Raw genomic sequence first — 16,251 nt, forward strand, 5'->3', positions numbered from 1 at the left:
CTGTCACTTTAGTCATGAATCAAGTTGGGTTTGTGGGCAAAGTTGTATTAATTATTTGTTTATTTTAGGTTGCTTAGGATTTTATCAACTGGCTTTGTATAGGTTATAGGAAATTGTCAGCATATGAGGTATCACTTTTGTCTGTTGCTTCTATTTTGGGTGAGGTTAGGTAGTGACATTATACTGTGGCAAATAAGAATTGCAGGATGCAAGAAACTGGTCCACAAAAGCTTGTGGGAAATAAGAGAAGCTAGATGCTGCAAAGAAATATTCTAAGGCAGATCAACTGTGGACACCTGACTCCCTGTGCAGAATGAAAATTTTAGCAATATTTTAAGAAGAGGATAATGAAATAAATATTTGCCAGCAAAAAGCTGACAGGCTTGATCAAAGAGATGATGGGGCTGAAAAGAGATGATGAAAAGATGTGATGAAAGAGACCAAAGAAGCTTTCATAGGTTTATTCATGTTTCAAAAGCATGTTAGTAGGCCTAGTGTCCACATTCATCAGGCAAGTATTGCTGTGAGTTTTCCAACTTGGGTTCATGTCAGGCCATGACAAAGGAAATAACCAATGTTATAGTTTTTATACTCCTGACCATACCTTTAGAGTGTATGCAGGAATTACAAGCAAAATATAGACAACTTGCTTATTTTTTGTGCAGTCAGCTGGATAGGAGGTGAAAATGTGTTGAAGAGAATTTAAACTATATTGATATCATGGAATTTTTGGAGTTAAGGAGATTTTTAAGAACCAACTTGTCAGACCCCTCAGGGATCACAGTATTACCAGTAGTTTCTTAACTGATATTAGAAGATAACAACATAAATTGAACTTAATCATAAGGAAACACCAAACAAGATAAAGACAAATCTACTTTCTTTAAGGAAGTAAAATATTCAGCCTCAAACCAGACTTGTGAGTTGAGTAAATGGAGATTAATTTCTTTTTTTTTTAATCTGTCCTAACTTTCCTAGAGTCATAGATTGCCCAGATTTACAGATATGTTGGTGTAAATGAAGGTCCAATTCCAGAGGAAGTTCTTAAGTATTTACAATAATATGAAACACACTTTAAGTTTTGGCAGAAGTCCTTGGAAGATAAACCTCAAGGTCTTTCTAGATAATAACAAATCTGGTGTACTTACATGCCTCAATAGCCAAAGTAACTGATGAAACTGTAAGTGATTTTCTCTCAACAAGTTGACACACAAATCCTAGAATTCTGGAGATGTACACATAAATCTTAAAACTAGTAAAATTAAAAAAATAAAATAAAACTAGTAAAATATTTAGCTCTGTGACCAAAGTGGGCAAACACAGCATAAACTACCAAAATACATCTGAAAATCACCATGGACGATGTTAACGTAGATTTAGAATTGGGATGAGCCCCCCCCAAAAAGTTCTTTAACATTCGTTAAATGCCAACACTGTGTTCTCACTACTTGGTTAAAATTGACCAGTTAGTAGCAGTGGGTCAATTAAGAAAAAACCTTTTGTATTTAAGAAATGTGTTAAACCATTTCTGGGTTACTTTGGCTTGTTTTGCTCATTTATGGGGTTATATTTTAACACTGTTATCATTAAAGAACTCATGAAGCCCACTCCTGTGGATTTCTGGTCATAGGACCTGCTATAGAAAACTGTGTGGAACAAGGGGCCATTGAGTAGGAGGAGTTGCTTGGCATAAGACAGTTCCCCAGGATGTAAAAAAAGTAAATGAGGCTCTTTTGAATATAACAACATAACCTAATTTGGGCTAATATTTATACTCAGAAAGAAAACAATCACCTGACCAGAGAGGCAGTTTTAGGGAATACTAATACCTTTTCTTAAGGGCCCACATGGTCTCATCTTAACTCTCTGTTTCTCTTTGGCTGTCTCTTCTATTCTCATTATTATCTGGCCCAACTCATAAAAATTTAGAAATTGAAATTTTACAAATATAAAATTAAAAATCTTTTAAAAACCAAACATCTGAAAAAGAGCACGTCTGGTTGTTTTACTGAAAAGCCAGACTACTTCATGGCTCAGAAGCTAATCCACATTGCAGTGTTCTTGGGCTAAGTACCCAGGAATGTCCCCAAGAATGACTACTTCTCTGCAAAGGACAGCTTAGAGCTATTTTATTGAACATGCATCTTATGGATGTTTATGTGTGTTTATGAGGTGGGTTAGTGGTGACCAAGGAAGTTTCTGAGACATTAGGCATGACACATATGTCTACTATGGGTTAGCAGTCTTAGTAATAAATATTCTTCAGAAGAAAAAACAAACAGGAAACTAGTGGGTTTCAGTTACTATCTATGAAGTGAGTTAGTAATCATGACTATAAAACAGAAATCACAAACTCAAAGAAGGCCATGGACTGGAGTATGAAAGAAATCCATCTTAAGTTGTTTTCCACAGATACACATCGTGTGCATTTTTAAAACATATAGGAATATTCTTCATTTCCTCAAAATAAATGTGATTCTTCTAATTTTTTCCCTTGAATTCATTACATCTCATTATTGTTCTCATTTTTGATGGTGACATGGGGACAGAAATATTTAGCTATAATAAAATAAAAATGCAGATCGAATTAGATGATAAATGAAAGTTGACTTGTGTTGGTCAAAGGGTGGAGAGATTTGGGGTGAACAGGAAACTCTAGTTTGTATAAAGGGATTCATGCTATGTAGATTTCATTATTGCTATTCAAGAATATGGGCTTAGTGTAGCAATATCTTCCAGTGTTTTAAAAGAAGTCAGAAATTCAGAATATTTAAAGATCAGAAATCATTTAATTTTTATATGTTGGCTTCCCCCTTTCCCCCTTCTAATTCTTCAGTGGAAATTCTTCAAGGAAAACCTATTTGGGGGCTGGAAACCATCCACAGTCTCCAGCTTATTACCATGTCTGGAAGAAGATGAGGTAAAAATCTCCCTTTCTTTTTATTTTCAAGTAGTTTAGTAACTTTCTTTCTTTAAAAAAAAATAGTGATCAGAAAAATGGGCTTGTTTGGGGATAGAAAGGGAGCTGGGTGCCAGGGGACCTCTGCCCTACTCAACAAACAGACTTTTGGGTAGATATTCCCCACATAATAAAGTAAATTTTGAGAACTTTAAAAAAAAGTGGTTTGAATCCTTGAGAGTTGGAATAAAGAAGAAAGAGATAAGCAGAAAGGATTTATCCAATATCTATTTTGTCACTAACTATGTGACTTTGGGCAAGTCATTTCTCTTGTGTGTAAATTACTGAATCTGTGGAATTAAAGTACTAGACTAGATCACAAGTTCTCAAACTTGCTTGAAATTAGAGAATTTGCAATTAAAATTCCAGTTGATTTTTAATTTATCAAACTAGGAGAGATTGTACTAGTGGAAAATATCGTTAGATAGAAGCAAAATATAATCACAACCATTTGCATGTGGCATGATAAATCAAGCTGTTGCAATGACGATTTCTGGGTTTTTATATTTTTATCTATTTGCTTCTTGCTTCTTGACTTTTGACATCTCTTGGTACTTGTTAGTTGATAAGTGACTGTGGTGCCAATATTTTAAGAGAGATCATAAGAAAAAATTTAATTGAGAATATTCTCTCTATCAACTTTCTGTTTTTGCAAATTGGGAAAAAATACTGCATTATTCAATTTTATGGTGGGAAATCTTGGTCTAGCCATTGTGGGAACATACTTTAGGACACTAGAGTAGGTTCCCTAAGGCCCCTTCCAGCTGTAACATTCCATGCATCTACGTTTTTCAAACGTGGCCAAATAAGATCTTAGTTGGAGAGAAATTTAAAAATGAAATATAGCTGTGGGCTACTTTCTGCTCATTGAAACTGAGAAAACAGATATTTGAGGACAAGTGAAATAGTTTAAACGCATGCAAACTCTGTTCCAACAATAAACTTTTAGGGGTTTGTCAAGTTTGCCTTTAATCAGATCTCCATCCGGAAAGCTCCATTAATTCATTTTATTAATTTATTTCAGTGGCTACTGCCTACTAGGACATTTTCTACATGCTGGGGATATAGCAATGAACAAAACTGAAGAAAATTCCTGTCTTAAGGAAGCTACATTGATGGAAAGAAATATGAAATAAATAAAATGCTAAAAATAGTATATTAGTGATAAGTTTTATGGAGAAAAAGGAAGCATAAATAGAGAAAAAAGTGCATAGTAGGAGCTGTAGTGGGGGGAACAAATTTAAGATAAGGTAATCAGGAAAGGCTTCACTGTGCAGATGACTTTTGAGCAAAGATGGGAAGAAGGTCTGTGCGGGAATCCATGGTAAGAAAGTTAGAGTATAAGGGCCCTGAGCAAGGAGCATCCCTGTCATGTTCAGAAATCCAGTCTGTTTGGAGTGGACTGACCGAGGCTGAGAGCAGTAAAAGGTGAGGTCAAGTAATGTAAGGACTTACAGGCCATTTAGAAAATTTGGCTTTTATTCAGAGATGGAAAGCCAGTGGAGGATTTTGAGTACAGTGGCATCATCTGACTTATTTTTTAAATATATGCTTTTCTGAGATAAGAGTAAAACAGGGCAAGAGTGAAACGGAAATGAGTGGTAACCAGGCAACTGCAATAATCTGGCTGAGAGGATGGTGGCTCTGACTAATATGGAGGTGAGAGAGATGGTGAGATTCTGGGTATGTTTTAAAGATAGGGCCAATAGCATCAGATGTGTACTGTGAGACAGAGAGGAGTCTAGTATGACTCCAAAGTCATCGAAGACAAGTTCTTCCTTACTTGCAAATATTCCTATCTAAAACCCAACAGCTTGTGATTAAAATACAGTACATTCCTTAAAGTTTATTGTCAATTGCTCATTTTCTTCCCTCCTTTCAGAGGATGACAAGATCATTAAAGCCAGGACTGGGACCCACATCAAGATCATCTATAACCTGTTGTCTTGCAAGGGGGCTACTATATATTATAAGCCCACTACCCTCATTTGGTCCATAATATTCTCTCTGCTTTGTACTATCCTTGCATAGGATTTTCCATCTGGTCCACTGAGCTCATCCATCAGTACTTCTACCAACTGGTATGCTTTATGCTCCTGGGTCCAATGCTTGTCATTCTATTTGTCACTGAGTCATTGTTTTTAGTTATTATGACAGCATCTTATCAAGAGCAAGTCTACCAACACCCAAGGCATGGGTGATGGCGGGAATTGGCTCTGTGAGAAATGAACAGGTAAAACTCTATGTGCTTAACAATGTTAGGTATTTATTATTATTGTTACTAATTGCTATTATTATTATAGATATTTATTCAGGGAGTAGTATATTCCTGTTCTGTATACCTGCACTGTTCATTGTGGTAGCCACTGTTCATTTACATGTAACTCTGTAAATTTAAATTAAAGCTAATTAAAATTAAATAAAATTAAAAATTCAGTTCCTTAGTCCCAGCCGTATTTAAATTACTCTTTATGTGGCTAGTTACTATTGTATTGGACACTGCAGAATGGGGAAATTTACATTATTGTAGACAGTTCTACTGGTGAGTACAGTTTTAGAGAATGCTTCCTATCTTACTACTGATTACAGAGGAGAGGAAGTGGGTAGGACGTCACTATACCATCCAGATGAGTTACACCATAGATGAATTGTCCTTCCTAACCTACTTGGAAATATTTGGGGATTGTTTACACTAATGACTATACCCTAGGGGTCTAAGGGTTTTCAGATTACTTTTGTTCCTTGATACATCTTTTAGAGGCAATGAGTACAGTTATAATATTGTATGCATATGTTTACCCTGGAAATCAAGAACCTCTTACCACAAAACTTTGAGGTATTTGTACATGAAGTACAAGTTTTTGGCCTGGTGCAATTCTTAGAATTTTTCAAATGACCTTTGCTTGAACTTAAAAAGTTAATGTACATTTTAAAGGAAATGGAATCCCACATGTTTTTATTTATGTTTGTTTTTCCAGCTTCTGGTTTGGAGAGGACTTGTGTCTGAAAAATCTTTGGGGATTTTCAAATGAGGATTAGTATTAATTTTTCCCTCCAAAATAGGAAGTTAGGTTTGGTCATGGGTAAATGATCACAAAATCTCAAATGTTTTAGTTTGCCTTCAAAGCTCAGATTTATTGATTCAGAGTGGGTGTCAAACTTGGCAAGAGATGTTCTTGCATTCATGGGACTTAGTCTATTAATGAATTATTTTCAAAAGATAAAGGGAAGGGTTGGATGATTTACATTAAAAACATTAAATTGTGAATTATAATGCAAACTGAAAACCATACACTCTGTTGAGACCCTTTACAAAGGAGTAAGTGAACTTGGCAAACCTGCTGCCAGTTGTCTTTTTGGAGATGCTGTACTGAACCGCAAGCCAGTGCCAACCCACTTTAGGATAACATCTGAAACCCTCCAGAACTTTGTTAAGTAGCCCAGTCAGATAGTCATGGCTAGCACAGGGCATCTCATTACCCTACTACTCTGGCCACAATTAATAGGCCTACATCAGCCCAAAAGTTGGCTAATAATCTGTGAGATATCCAGGCATATAGCACTCACCCCTTGTACTAGATGATACTGGGCCAAGAATACCAGATCCAAAAAATAGTAATAAAAATTAGTGATACTATACATTGTGATCTTGACTCACACCAAGTACTATGGCAAAAGTTTAACAAAGTTATACCTAATGTGTACAACAACTCTTCATGATAAAGATTAATATACCCATTTTTAGTTGAGTAAACTGAAGCTCAGTTTCCTGGAAATAATGCCTGGAAGCAGGATCACAGAATTTTCTGACTCCAATGCCAGATCTCTTTTTAATAGATTATACTGTTCTCTCCTTTTTCTTTGAGTTTGAATTTAAAACCTATAGAAAGTGTTATTTGGATAATAGCAAAGGAGAGAGAAACAGAGACGAGGTATATCTGAGTCATCATGTGGGCGTGAAAAAGCTAATAGTGTAGCTGGAAGAGTTTTAGTCATCGTAAGGCCTGGTTGTAGATATACAGCAGTATCTTGGATATGTCCTCCAGTATGTCTGGCCATAGGACCGGTGAAAGTATTTGTTGTTGTTTATCTCTGCATCCCCTTTTGATAAATCCATTCACTGGGGAATATTGCTGCTGGGCCTTTAAAACTGAAATCTCCTACCTGTTTAATGATCATCATTCATTGTACCATTGTGAGTTCTAACTTAAATGCTCAAATAAAATTGTATAAAACACTGTCTGATCTGTAGTAAGGTCTAAACAGAGTTTAGGATGTTAGTTCTCTTCTATTACCTTCTTTGTATTTATTTGCACTTAAAAAATAAGTTGGAGTTTTTTGATTTTTATCCTAGTCCAACAATCAGTGTTAGTTTCTTTCTCTAATGATAAATTCCATTTCATAACAATTGCAAGTTCCAAGGAATGCATTTCAGGGAAGTTATTATAGTTCATTCAAGGATAAAATCATTGACATTTGAACTCCTGTTGCCATTTGTAGCATGCTACAGCTTCTTAGGAATATATTGCCTTGTCAAATCTTCTTACTTGATTAAATCTTCCTGTAAATTTTTCGATGGCAAAGTAAGTAAAAAGTAGCTATTAATGTGGTAATAATTATTTTATATTCAGTTGAGTCTTGGACATGAATACTGAAATAATCAACATCCTGTGATAACGCAAAATAGGAACAATGAATTTGATGGAGAAGTTTCTTCTTTTTCTTTTTATAACCAACCCTCAGCCTTGTATGCCATCTCATATCACTGGGAGTCAATGAGGAACATATTGACAACTGTCCCTGCCAACCTGAAACCTGAGCCTTGGGGGCATTCAGCCCAAGCAGAATTGGGACCTTGGATAGAATTCATTCCTAAACATTATTCTTGTAGCACTGTCTCCATTGCAGAGTACTGCCCTTAGACTTGGGAAATAGGGAGCCCTGGGCCTCAGAGAACCCATGCTTTAGAATGCTTTCTTCAAAATGCTCAAAGTTTCCCTCCATTGTCTGGGATGAGATGAGGCCAGCAGTGCCATCAGGGAGGGTCTCCCTGAGCTTGGATAGAGATTAGCTTGTGCTTTTCTTCCCTCTGTAGCACAGCATAGGCAGGGATAGAATGTCACCCTGGCATCACTGAAGATAGGTTTCAATAAGAGAAATATTAGGTCAGTTGATATGAGAGTCTGGGGGTGAGAGAGCTGTAGATAGACCCATTTTGGTCTGACTTCACTGAGGAAATTTCAGGATAATGGGAGGGAAACTTAGTGCAGTGGCAGGTAGGCCAGTTCTGACCTAGGATTCTAAGGGCTGACCTGTACCTTGATTGGCGGCTTTGAAAGAGGACCCAAGAGCTGTGAACTTTGGACCTACAGGAGAATTCCAGTTTCTTGAGGAAACCTCTATAAAAGATTCCACACTAGCATCTATAGTGACAGTCCTTGCAAAGAAGCCAGTGTCAATTACAGCACTCAAGGGCCAACTTCCAAGGATATATTCACTGGTGAAGACAGAAATTCACTCCCTTGAGGCCTGTTATCTTCTGACAAAAACAATTGTCACTCTAGGGGTAGTCCAGTGTTTCCTTAAGGATGCTCCAAACACTACTTTGTCCTTGAGAAAGCTCATAACCACCTAGAAAAAACTTGATCAGCGAAAATGGTCCATCTCAGCCAAATCTCTCTGGCTCATGATTGAATTTATATCAAATTACTTTACACTTATAATTTGAGGATATTTATGCATATTTATATAAAACAATCTAAAAGAGTTTGTTACTCTGCAATATTTCTATCCTCGCTATCATAAGGGGTCCTTAATTATTCATTAAATATCCCTCCACGGCTATCACCTCATTATTGTTATTTGGAATTTTAATTTTGTGCTTTTAAAAAAAGTTTTTAAATTGTTTTGATAGTCAATAGCTAACTAATTTGACTTACATATATGATCAGTTTTTCCTATTTTTTGCCTTTCTTCTAGATTCACTCATTGTCAGCTAAAACACATCTTGAATAAAAACTATAGGTTAAGTAAGTATGTTTATAAGTGCATGTGAGGGTATATAGGAGTGTGACTATGTGTGACTGGGTTATGTAAGTTTAGTGGGTATGTGTGTGAATATGTGGGTAGAGTATGTGAAAATATCTTTATTTTGCTCTCAGTCTTGCATGACTTTTAGGCTAGGTTTAAAATTATGGATTAGAATTTATTTTCCCTTGCCTACTTGAAAATGTTACCTAATTTCTTCTGGTCTTTTTTATGATGATAAATAGTGCTAGATTTACTTTCCTTACCTGTAAGTAATTACTCTTTTACTCTACTAGCTATTAAGATAAACTCTTGCTGGCTCATTACAATGTGTTCAACTATAGATTTATTTTTATTTAGTCCCCTTGCTTCTTAGAGTCTTTTAAACCTGAGAACCTAGTCATTCTGTAATTCTGGAACTTCTCAATAATTATTTCTTTAAATATTGCATCTCCACTATTCTCTTCTTTCTTCAAGAATTCTTATTTTGTAAATGCCTCTCAGTATGGCTTCTTAACTATTTTCCTACTTATCTTTGTCTCTTCATGCTAGAATTCTTCAGTTCTATGTCTTATTTCATTTATTAGGTTTTTTGTCTAGAAATTATCCCATAATTGCATTTTAAAATTCATTACTATATTTTTGATTTCCAAGATTTATAATTGGAATGTCTATCTATCTATCTATCTATCTATCTATCTATCTATCTATCTATCATCTCTGATTTTGTTGTGTTAGTGTTTTTTTTTTTTTAGAGAGGGAGGGAGGGGAGAGAGAGAGAGAGAAAGAGAGAGAGAGAGAGAGAGACAAAGAGAGGTGGGGGAGGGGCAGAGGAAGAGGGAAGGAGAGAATCTTAAGCAGACTCCACGCACAGCACAGAGCCCAATGCAGGGCTTGATCTCACCACCCTGAGATCATGACCTGAGTTGAAATCAAGAGTCGGACGCTCAACCGACTGAGCCACCAGGCACCCCACAATAAGTGGACCCTTAATCCCTTTATCTCACCCATCTCCCCATAACCTTCCCTCTGGCAATTGTTTGTTCTTTATATTTAAGAGTCTGTTTTTTTTTATTTCTCTTTTTTTTCTTTGCTTTGTTTCTTAAATTCCACATATGAGTGAAGTCATATAGTATTTATCTTTCTCTGACTGACTCATTTCACTTAGCATTATAACATCTAGGTCCATCCATTTGTTACAAATAGCAAGATTTCGGGGCGCCTGGGTGGCTCAGTCGTTAAGCATCTGCCTTTGGCTCAGGTCATGATCCCAGGGTCCTGGGATCGAGTCCCGCATCGGGTTCCCTGCTCAGCGGGAAGCCTGCTTCTCCCTCTCCCACTCCCCCTGCTTGTGTTCCCTCTCTCACTATATCTCTCTCTGTCAAATAAATAAAATCTTTAAAAAAAAAGAATAGCAAGATTTCATTCTTTTTATGGTTGAGTAATATTCCATTGTGTATATATACCACTTCTTTATCCTTTATCTATCAATGGACACTTGGGTTGCTTCCATATCTTGGCTATTGCAAATACTGCTGCAATAAACATAAGGGTATACTTATCTTTTCAAATTAGTGTTTTCATTTTATTTAGGTAAATACCCAGTAGTGGAATTATTGGATCATATGATAATTCTATTTTTAATTTTTTGAGGAACCTCCATACTGCATTCCACAGTGGGCTGTACCAATAAAATTTTTTCTATGCTATTTAAATGAAAATTATTTTAGTTAGCTCTTTCAGATCTCACCATTTTTAATAGTTTTTGTCAGACTTTTTACAAAATAAATATTATATAGAAAAGTTCCACTAAGCTGATTGTTGATTTTGTTGATCATGTTGGCATTAGATTTTTTTCATATCTTTTGGAATTTTTGTATGCTGGTTTATTTTGAGTAAGATTTCTCTCCCTCTCCCTGTCTCTCTCTCTCTGTCTCTGTCTTATACACACACACATACACACACATGCACCCCCACCTCCCACCTGCACACACACACATTGCTCATCTCTCTTGGTCTATGAGCTTTGTACACTCTGAATTTCCATTTTGGGGCTACATTTTACAATCACAGTTTAAAGTTAATGCCTCTATGGACTGGTTGGGAGTAGGAGGAATCTAGACTGAAGGCAGCTTGACTCAGTTTTAGAGAATGAAACCGTTCCTCTCCTCTCCATGCCCCCTGAAACCCACAATTTCTATATACCTTTAGCTCTATTCAGCAAGTCACTAGATCTTACATACCCCTATTCCTTTTTGCACTTGGGGAGGCTCACCAAATCCATGGCTCTAAGCAGTAAGTAAAACTTAAGTCCTCCCTTACAATCAGAGGACTGTTTTTAACGACCTTTGGTCCAGCAGTGCTGAATTATTTGCCACAATTATAAAACCCAGAAAACTGTGAGCTCGGCCTCCATTCACCATTTCTTGTTTCTGTTCTGTTTTTCATCCACATAAATATCTATCTCAAATTTGAGTACAGTTGTGGTATGTGTATATATGTATGTGTAAGTATATGTGCGTGTGTGTATGTATGTGTAATATTTTACCTCTCTTTGCTACACGTTAGGAAGAAGGTGTTTTTTGAAGCAGAAATTCTCAGAATCATGTTGGCTTGGAAGCCTCCTTTTTTCGAGCTACTTAGAAAAGTAGTCTATTTTCAGTTTCTCCACTTCTTCCTCACCACTTAAGTTCTCTACTCATAATCAGGTGTCTGTTTCCACAACATCAGTGGAACTGCTCTTACCAAAGTCATGGAAGACATCTAGTATTTCTCTATATTATGTTTAATTGGTGACAGAAAGTTCTTTTACTTTCATGCTTATTCTTGTAATACACTCTCCTATGTAACCCCAGTAAACTTCTGTTCCTTGCATCCTAAAAATCCTAATGAACATGAAACTGTACAAAACTGGTCTTTCTAACATTTGAAAGATAGTCCAGTCATGTTTCTTATTTACCTAAAATGCTTTAGAGACTCCCTATCTCTTATCCCTGAGATAAAAGCCGCAATTGCTTAGCATGATATCTGTCCTGTTATGTACACTCTTTCTTCTTTTGCCTTCTCTGACATGTCCCTCCAAACCCCATCTCAGATTTTACACCTCAGCACCAAGCACGCATGCTTTCTTCTCTTTGCACCTACTGCTGTACCTTTGCCGCCAATGTCTTCTTTCTGCCTAGTTCTCCTGTAAAACTCCTAATCTGCTTCCGATGGCCAAGTCAGGTATCCTAATGTATTCTTTAGGAATACTTCTTCTGTGTATACTCAACCTTTAAGAGATACTAATTGATAGCCTTTTGTACCTAGTATCCTGGATGTTGAAAATTTAATAATAGGTAAGAACGAATATGCTCTGTGCCCAAACAGAACTTACATATTAATGGAGGAGATAGGCATTAATCAAATGATCACTGAATAAATGGAAATTTTCATCTGTGCTATACCGGCTATGAAAGGTAGACTTGTGGTACCATGTGAGCCTGTGATTAAGAAATTTGACATTGTAGAGATTTCCTTGACTTTTCTACAGAATTAAACACTCCCCCCCATAATGTGTGCATGGTTTCATTGTTACAGTGATTAAAATGAATTTAAATGTATTTGTTTATATATCTCTTTTCACCACTAAGCTGTGAGGTGCTTACTAATTTCTGAGTTTCTGTATTGCACAGATTATCTAGCAAATAGTAGGAATATATTAAATATGAAAAATGATGAACTATTTTCTGATTGAGTTAAAGTGTAACTTTGGTCATGGATTATAGGAAAATTTATAAAGGATCATTTTTTATTCCTATTTTTTATTTTCTCTAAAACAAGATGTTCAGTGTCTAGTTGCTTTGCAGAAAACAGTACCATTCTCTAATAATTATAAGCTTTTTAGCATTCTTTCTTATAGGTCATGGACTATTCTAGCACTTACTTGCTAGCTTTGAGGTTGGAAAATGAGGGAACAGCATTCACTAGTTCAATTATGAATTATTTCAAAGGTCAGAGCATAAGAGCACAAACTACACTAGTGCCTTTCAGAGAATGGAAAGTGATGAACATCTATTTGATGAAATAAATATTGTAATGAGGAGAGCAAAAATAGCCAAACAACTATAGCAAACATTTTGGAATAAATAAGAGAATGATAAGGCCATGTTAAATGTCTTCTATGATTTCCTGGTCTTGTACATTTTAAAGTATTATAACATAAAAATGATCAGAGAATGGACTTTACATAGATAATAGTTCATTTCTTTACATTAAAATTAAGTACATTGAGTGCAATCCATACAGAAGCAAGAGTATTTCCATACATTCCAAATTCACACTCCTCCTTTTCTAAAATGAGGTTAAAGATAGAAGTTGTACTTTGGATTTTGCCTCATGATCCTTTCCTTTAGTGATTATCTGTCAAGTGCTTTTCTAGGCAGCTGCTTCACTGGCTGCACAACCCAAAGCTGGGAACTATAGCACCCACAGACAGGCTAACAGAATGTATGGTTTACACTTTTATGTCTAGTTACAAAGTCCTGGTCTTGGAATGTCCTAAGGGTTCTTTGTAAGACTAATGATGATCCAGAGATCCTTTGTTTCTTTCTTTATTATCTTCTGAATCTGTTTTTATCTGGACACCTAAAGGTCTTGATAAACTCCCCAAAAGATTAATTTTTACTATTATCTGTTTTCATTATAGCCATCCTACTGGGCATAAAGTAGTATCTCATTATGTTTTTTTTTTTAAGATTTTATTTATTTATTTGACAGAGAGAGACGCAGCGAGAGAGGGAACACAAGCAAGGGGAGTGAGAGTGGGAGACCGGGGAGCCTATGTGGGGCTCAATCCCAGGACCCTGGGATCATGACCTGAGCCAAAGGCAGACGCTTAACGACTGAGCCACTCAGGCGCCCCTCATTATGGTTTTGATTAATGATTTCTTAATGACTAATAATGGTGAACACATTATCATGTGCTTATTGGTATTTTTTATATCTTTTTTGGAGAAATGTCTATTTAAGTCTTTGGCCCACTTTAAAATTGAGTTATCTTTTTACTGTTGAGTTGTAAGAATTCTTTATATATTTTGGATGCTAGTCACATATCATATATATGATTTACAATTATTTTCTCCCATTCAATGGGTTGACTTGAGTATTAAGAGACCTTGAGTGTTTCAACAAGGATAGTATTATGGTTATCAGTGTGTCCCAAAGACCTGAGAAAGCCTACAAATAGGATTGCATGTAGGATTTCTAAGTTCACATATGATCGTGGAAGGCAGTAGGAATGGTATGAGAGTAAACCCTCAATAAAAGTAATATTAATTTTCACATCAGCCCATACAGGTAGGTATTCCAAGTTCAAATTAATTAAATTTATAGAAAATCAAGTGATGAGACATTTCTAGGATACCTGAGTACTTCATAGAATACGATTTACCCCTGCAATATTACTTTTGATATAAGTTAACAAAGTAGGATCTCCTCAACTATACTGAACTATTGTGAAATAAAACAGCTCCTTCAGAGGATGGCTTTGAGGTACAACCTTCGTTTGGATATAACTTTTCATCAGTGCATCATAAATCTGTGTTCATGTGGGGACAGGATTACATGTAGTTTAGAGTGTGGTGCAATTTGAGAGATGCTGATGAATAAGGGTCATGATGCCTTTAGGTCTGGCTTTCTTCCTACCTGGAACCATACAAAGTTTTTCTGGAACACAGAACATGTAAATTGTGATTCTTTCTTCCTTGTTTTTATCACTCAAGGCATAAGTTAACCTCAGATACAGTTTTATAGTAAACTCTGCAAATATTACACTGATATGAATAAATCTCATAGTTGAATAGAAAAATTTTGATTGTTATGCTCCTTAGTCTTAGCATTGTAAATCAATGTAATCTGCCCATACCTCATGCCACAGCGCATGAAGGACAACAGCAGGTAATGGCCTAACAGTAAGTATTTCTTCCTAGCATTTTTGACTTGCTTGCTCATCTTGCTGCGTTCTGTTCTCTTCTCACTGGATCTTCAGTGCTTTAGCTTTTTAATTTTGTCCTGTGTATCAGTTTTTGGCCCTCTTCTTTGATTTTTGTGATATTTGACTTTGTGAGCTGAATCTTCTGCTATTGGACTCTTCCTTCCTTTCTCCTCCCCATTCCCTCCAAGTAATTCAGCTATAGCTTATTAACTACCATTTCTGCAGTCTCAGTACATTTTCCTGTATATTTTCAACTACTCCTAAGGAACCCATGTTAACCAGGCACCACTAGGCACTGGATATAGAACAGCCGACAAGACAGGAACATTACTTGTAAAGAACCCTTTGGCATTGTGTGGAGGTTGGCAAGAATTAAAGTATAATACTTTGTGTCCTGAATTTTTGTACTATCTTCTTTTGCTGTAAAATTACCATGGCTACTTTAATGATGCCCTGACCCAGATATGATTACATAATTACATATCTCCTATATGCATGCCAAGGGGATCCTGACATCCTGGGTATACAAAAATTTGGAATCAAGGTTTCCTCCAGGTGAATGTCTCTAATATCCTGGCAACCCAAGGTACTTCTTTTCTTTTTAAATTGAATTTTTATGTTTTTTCCAAGTAATAAGTACACATAGTTCAAGAAATCATATAAAGTTAAAAGTTTCTTGTTGAAAAGCTGTAATCCTTTCTCTTACCCTACTCACTCTACCCCATGCTCCAGAAGCAACAACTTTCAACTACAAATAGGATTGTATATAGGATTTCTAAGTTCACATATGATTGTGAAAGGCAGTAGGGAATGGTATGAGAAGAAACCTCCAATAAAAACTAATATTAACTTTCACATCAGCCCATACAGGTAGGTATTCCAAGTTCAAATTAATTAAATTTAAAGAAAATCAAGTGCTGAGACATTTCTGGGATACCTGAGTACTTCATAGAATAAGATTTACCTCTGGAATACTTTTTCCCCCCGCTATTTCTTCTATATCTAACTGACATATCAGTTTTATGTATGGTTTATTGACTTCCTGTTCAGCCTCCTAATATAGTTTTACCACACACTTTAGTAAACAGGCATGTTAACATTGCTGTAATTATGTAAATAATAACCATTGCTATTCGAAGTTCCTTTCTCAGACAACTTTTGGCTTTTCCTATAATTAATAATTTCTTATTTGAAAGATCCCTCTGTTTAGTGTGTAGACTTTGAATAATCCCGTTGTTTTCAGCCTGGTGTCTTTCCAAGGTCCTTGCGTTCCCTGATGCCCACTGGCCCT

Source organism: Zalophus californianus, chromosome 5, assembly GCF_009762305.2.
Source record: "Zalophus californianus isolate mZalCal1 chromosome 5, mZalCal1.pri.v2, whole genome shotgun sequence".
In the NCBI taxonomy this organism is placed as follows: domain Eukaryota; kingdom Metazoa; phylum Chordata; class Mammalia; order Carnivora; family Otariidae; genus Zalophus; species Zalophus californianus.